Here is a 6,000-nt window from a genome sequence, read left to right as displayed (position 1 = left end):
CAGCCAGAGCGCCAATGCATAGGCCTAATTATATGCGGCTTCACAAAATGATTACATATTAATTACTTGCAGTTCATATGTATTAAAGTTATATGTATGTAATTACACTGTAATGAATACTGTAGTTGGCCACAAAGTAAATTGTTTTAGTAGCTGATTTATATTGTGTTGTCTTGTTGCATACAGCAGGATTTAGTGTTTAAAAACTGCTGCATGAAGGCTTAACTGTTTCACTGCAATAAATACAATTTTATTTCGAAAATCAGATCAGAATATCCTTATGCTGGAACAGAAGGTCTGGAAGGACTCAAAATAAGAGTCTAAGAACTGTGATTTAGTGTTTAGCGCGCTTGTTCCTCATGCGGGTTTCCAACCAGTACTCCAATTTTATTCAATGAAAAGTTTATTTGATCACCTTATACTCGATGCATATACTGTAATCCTATCTGAGAACATAAAAGTGAATAGGATTTATCAATTATCAATTCAATTAATGACGCGTGTTTGATATCATTTAACTCACAGAGGGTGAGAAAACAAAAACAGTGCCATATTTTGAAATGGCTCCTAAAGGACACGGGGATTATGCATTTCATAGAGGAGCTACACCTCCCCCGAGTCTTCATTAAGTCTCAGAAATACCCAGACACTGTTCACACTCTGTAAATCTGCGTGCCTCACGTCACAGACCCGCTGCAGCCGCTCACCTCCCAGACCTGCGCACTCACCTTTGACACGACAAGACGTTTTTATTGTGCCGCTGCTGAAAAATTGAGTCTTTGTTTTCATGTCGAATTTCACAAGCTTAAATCAGTAACTGTTTTACATCACAGTTCCCATTTTATGTACATCTCATTACACTCTAAAAAAATGCTGGGTTGTTTTAACCCAATTTTGGGTCAAATATTGACAAACCCAGCCATTGGGTTACATTTTTAAATTACATTTTTTTAACCCAATGTTTGAGTTTTTTCATATTTGACCCAAAATTTAGTTAAAACAACCCAGCATATTTTAGAGTGTAGTTATATTTACACTTTACACTTAGTCTTTTACCATTTTTATTTTTACAGTTGTACACGTTTTAGAATACTGTATGAAAATATGAAATAATGCAAACAAAAGTATGTTATAAACTAATTACAACTGTCCAATATTTGAGCTTGTCTGGGATGCTATTGAGAAGTTGCCAAGTCATGTCAACTCAAATTGATTTGTATAGCGCTTTTCACAATACACCGTTTCAAAGTATCTTTACAGAAAATCATGATGTTATTTGTGTATCACAATATGTCATAGTTGCATTTAGTGAAAATATATGCTGGTTACTTGTTGACTGATTTCCTTTACCATCTGCTCCAACTTACCCTTTTGGTAATGCTTCATTTTAGTGTTCGTGTCGCACACATTACTAAAATTACTTATTATAGTATTAACAAGAACTATGTACATGTAGTTAATTAGAATTATTTTGTAATTATTTGAAATGTAATTATATATAAATACGTCAACATCAACACCAACATGTGGGACCAAACATTTAAAGCGTATGCAATTAACATCTTTTTTTTTTAAAAGTATAAACCTTAAAATCTCATTTTGAACCGTTCCAAATGTATCACACTTCAGACAAGGTGATCATTCTTGTAGGAAGTGCAACTTTGGAAGAATGACTAAGATATTCTTTATTTAATAATGCATGCATGTTTTCTTTCAGTATAGTGCACTGGAGGCGGTGTAATGATGAATTTGGGTTGTCCTGTGCTAAGTCTTGGGAAATCAACCCAGATACACGGGGGACAAGAGTTCTGGGGTAAGTGCTATTTTTCACAGGGCTTTTGGAATCAAGGGGTGTTTTAAAAAAAAGTTCGGTAAAAGAGATGCTTCATTATGTATAGAAATTAAAAACATTCCCTAAACAAGGCTTTAAATAGTGACTAAATAGCAGCACAGAAAATGGTTCTTATCTTCTTTTAAGAACCTATGTAAAAAAATAATAAGCCAGAAATCCAATACTTCCTTACTGCATAGACCTTATGCACCGGAGAAACGTGGGCGCCGTCATCTTTAGAATATTGTCTTGAACTTGGTCGCTCTGTATATTTCTATGGGATCGCTGTCGAGGAGTAATTAGCTGGTGAAGTGGATTTACTTATTGAAGTGTTAACAAAAGTTATCATGAGCATTGTAATGTTTATCATAAGCATTGTAAAGCAGATGCCTTAACAAATGTCGACCAGGAAATTTTTTATGAGCAGTTCATTCATACCCATGCAAGATCGCTGTGAAAATACGAGCGCATGCAGCGCTGAAAAGGGGTGGGGCTACATAAGGTTTATAGTATGCAAAATATTACGCTAACATAGTAGTATGTTCAAATAGATAGGGCCAGATTTACTAAATAGGACAAATTAGTGGAGAGCGCACTGATGGAAAGTTCTGCAGATTATCCGAAAATTAAAGAACACAGACGCAGCCGGATGTGAATCGAACGAATCCACCAAGAGCAGCGCAAATTAGCGGCTAGTATAAGACATTTTGTTTTGGCCGGTAAATAATGGCGGAAATACCAGTAACTCGACCAGCGCAAACCTTCGTTAAACACCTTGCATAATTTTTTAAATACTCTCCTCCCATAAATGTTAGTTCTGAAAAGGAATCTCTTACAAATGCATACGCAATAAGGTCAGCCGCAAAACCACATCTTTTCAGCACTAGTTTTTCCATTGAGTGTCTTTAGTAAATCCTGACAGTAGTTTTTTAACGCCAAACGAGGGTTTGAGCTGACGCAAGCTGTTAGTAAATCATTTGAATTACTCAGCATATCATACACTGTAGAAAAAATACATTTGTGAATCATGCAGAAAAAATGGCAGATGCCTGTGTCAATGTAAAAAAAAGTCCAAATAGTGAATTTATTATTTTAAATGCTGTATTTATCTCTATGACTATTCTTTAACTCATTACTGTATGTAATGAATCATTTGTCCACTAAACACACACTTATAAATATATTTAGTCTCTATTCATAAACATATTGTGGAAAGTCATCATTTAGAAAGAAAATAGCATTTTGACCTGGTGCCATGACCTTTGTACTTCCCTTTATATAATTTGGAACTTGAGGAGACAGGTGCTTTTGAGATCCCTGTCCCACACCGAACTGAGGCAAAAATCACAAAGAAAAGCTGTAAAAGACAGAATGAATGGTCAAGCGAGTAAGGCCCTTTTAAAAAGAATAGGAGAAAGTGAAAAAATGGGAAGAGAGTGGGAGAGGGAGAAAAAGGAAAAACCCCTCCCGCGGTACACAATGCTCATAGCTGGGGTTAAGTGCTAAGATTTCATCCAGTGGGACTCGGGGTCCACATTTAAGCTTTCCATGGTGCAGGGGCCACCCCAGTCATCTGACATAATCACAATGATGATATACAGGGACATTAGAACAGGGAGCCGCTGACATGCCGAACAATAGCTCCTCACAGCAGGACTGGCCTTTCTGGGCATCCAGGTGCAGTCCCAGGCCGGCAAATTCCTCCTCCCCCCCCCCTCGCCTCTTATTGTGTGGCCAGAGATGCTCTTTCAGGAGTGGGATGAAGGGGGAGAAAGAAAGAGATCAGAGGTGGGAAGAGATGAAGAAGGTAATACGGTAAAAATAAAAGTTGTAAGGTAGAAGATTGTGAACCGCTCCTCACTAACACGGGTTTTGGTGTAGAACAACAACAACAAAAAAGTTTGGTTGTCGGAAGCACATTAACTGATGCCAAAAAGTGAACGGAGCCAAATAGGATCTTCTCCATCAGGTCAGTTGAGCTTTTGAAACGGAGAGAGAAAGAGAAGGAGACTCTGAGAAGGGAGTGGAAGATTCATCTGTCAACAAGAGTTTAGAGCTCTCGGGAGGAAAAAAAAAGCATAGCCCTTGGTCTGGACGCACAGACGCTGCCCTGTGTCTGCTCACTCAAACGTGTGTCCAGCAGGGCTGACCGGGCACAGAGCTGCCCCTATTACCCACAATCCCGCGCTCCCGACAGCCTGGGCCGGCCTCAGATTTGAAAGCTTCAGTGAGCAAATCCTTGACATTGCACACATTAGAGTTTAGCCCTCTCCATGTGTGGTCCAGTTGTTGAGTCTTTCCTTCTATTAATGGGTTAAGTAGTTACCTTGTCACCAGACACCTAAAATCCTGTTTCAAATGTGAAAAAAAAAATGCTTTTCCAAAGTTAATTAGTTGCTCATGAAAGCTATGCATTTGTTGACACTTTTGCAAAGAAAGGTTACCTTGCTTCTTGTACGTTTCGTGGCAGTTTCAAAGTGATATGTCTTGTAAGTGGCACTAAAAGCACATCAAATTCTCTCAAACTGATGATAAACTGATTTCTGCGGTTCAGAAATTAAATGCGGCAACGACGCACCTCCTACGTTAAACCATATCCTAAACTTAACCAGTAGGGTTAAAGGACAACTCGAATCGTTGGTCTAATAACACAATGGTACCTAGTCAACCGTTCTCTGAGATGTGTTTTCATGATAATCTAATGTAAAAAGTTTAATCTTTATAAACTGTTTAGCATATAACGCTAGTATATAAGGCATAGAATAAGTAAAAATAAAAATATCTAGTTAATACCACTCAAGGCTCAAAATAGTCCCACACTAACACTGTAACATAAGGAGGGTCCCTGCATTCGTGGTCAACACAGTCTCATCCCAAAAAGTCATATAACTGACGTTTTGGGACGTCTTTTGACCATACGCCAATATCCGCCTTTTTAGGGCCCCCTTAAACGTCGGTAGATGGCAATCCCGGGCTGTCATACAACTGACGCTTTACCTTTAAAGGAATACTCCACCGGGTTTTCATATTAAACTATGTTATTCCCTTAATTAAGACGAGTTGATGCATACCTCTCTCGTCTCAGTGCGTGCACTCTATCGCTCTGTATTGCCGCAAAACCATGTTAGCACTTAGCTTAGCCCAGTGCATTAAATATGGGCCAGAAAGAGAAGTGACAAAACACTTCCTCGTTTTCCCTATTTAAACACAGTTACTCGATTAGTGTAACTCGACCTAGGCTGGTGACACAAATTAAAACGTTGTGTTTTTCTAAGCTTTTAAAATTGATGACTATATTGTATGGCGGAATACCATAAAAAAGTGCTTTAGAGCACTTCAACTTGGCACAATAATACCTTCACTCGTGAAAAGTCCTCTTACCGGCTCCCGCTTCCCTCGCTCTCCCCCTCCCTCTTATTTCCGTCAATGCAGCCAACGTGACATGCGACAAAGCGGGAGCCGGTAAGAGGACTTTTCACGAGTGAAGGTATTATTGCGCCAAGTTGAAGTGCTCTAAAGCACTTTTTTATGGTATTCCGCCATACAATATAGTCATCAATTTTAAACGCTTAGAAAAACACAACGTTTTATCTTGTGTCACCAGCCTAGGTCAAGTTACACTAATCGAGTAACTGTGTTTAAATAGGGAAAACGAGGAAGTGTTTTGTCACTTCTCTTTCTGGCCCATATTTAATGCACTGGGCTAAGCTAAGTGCTAACATAGTTTTGCGGCAATACAGAGCGATAGAGTGCACGCACTGAGACGAGAGAGGTGCATCAGCTCGTCTTAATTAAGGGAATAACATAGTTTAATATGAAAACCCGGTGGAGTATCCCTTTAACGTCAGTTAGGTGACGGGTTAGGTTTAGGTCTGGGGTAGAGTTAGGATCCCATAATCTCATCTACCGACGTTTAAGGGGGCCTTAAAAAGGCGAATATTGACGTATGGTCAAAAGACGTCTCAAAACGTCAGTTATATGACGTCTTGGGATGAGACCGGGTTGTCGTGGTTCGACTTGTCGAGACTGTTTTCCAAAGATGGCCTCTGCCTGTATACGCGAAGTGGACTGTCTTATTAAACTGTCTGTATACTTACAAAGTTCTCAACGCTTCGGTTTGCATGTAGGGGCCCTCATTATGTTACCGTGTAAGTGTGGGTCCTTTAACA

The sequence above is a fragment of the Pimephales promelas genome, chromosome 14 (genome assembly GCF_988280905.1).
Source record: "Pimephales promelas chromosome 14, fPimPro1.hap1.1, whole genome shotgun sequence".
NCBI lineage: Eukaryota > Metazoa > Chordata > Actinopteri > Cypriniformes > Leuciscidae > Pimephales > Pimephales promelas.
This window is presented reverse-complemented; position numbering follows the sequence as displayed.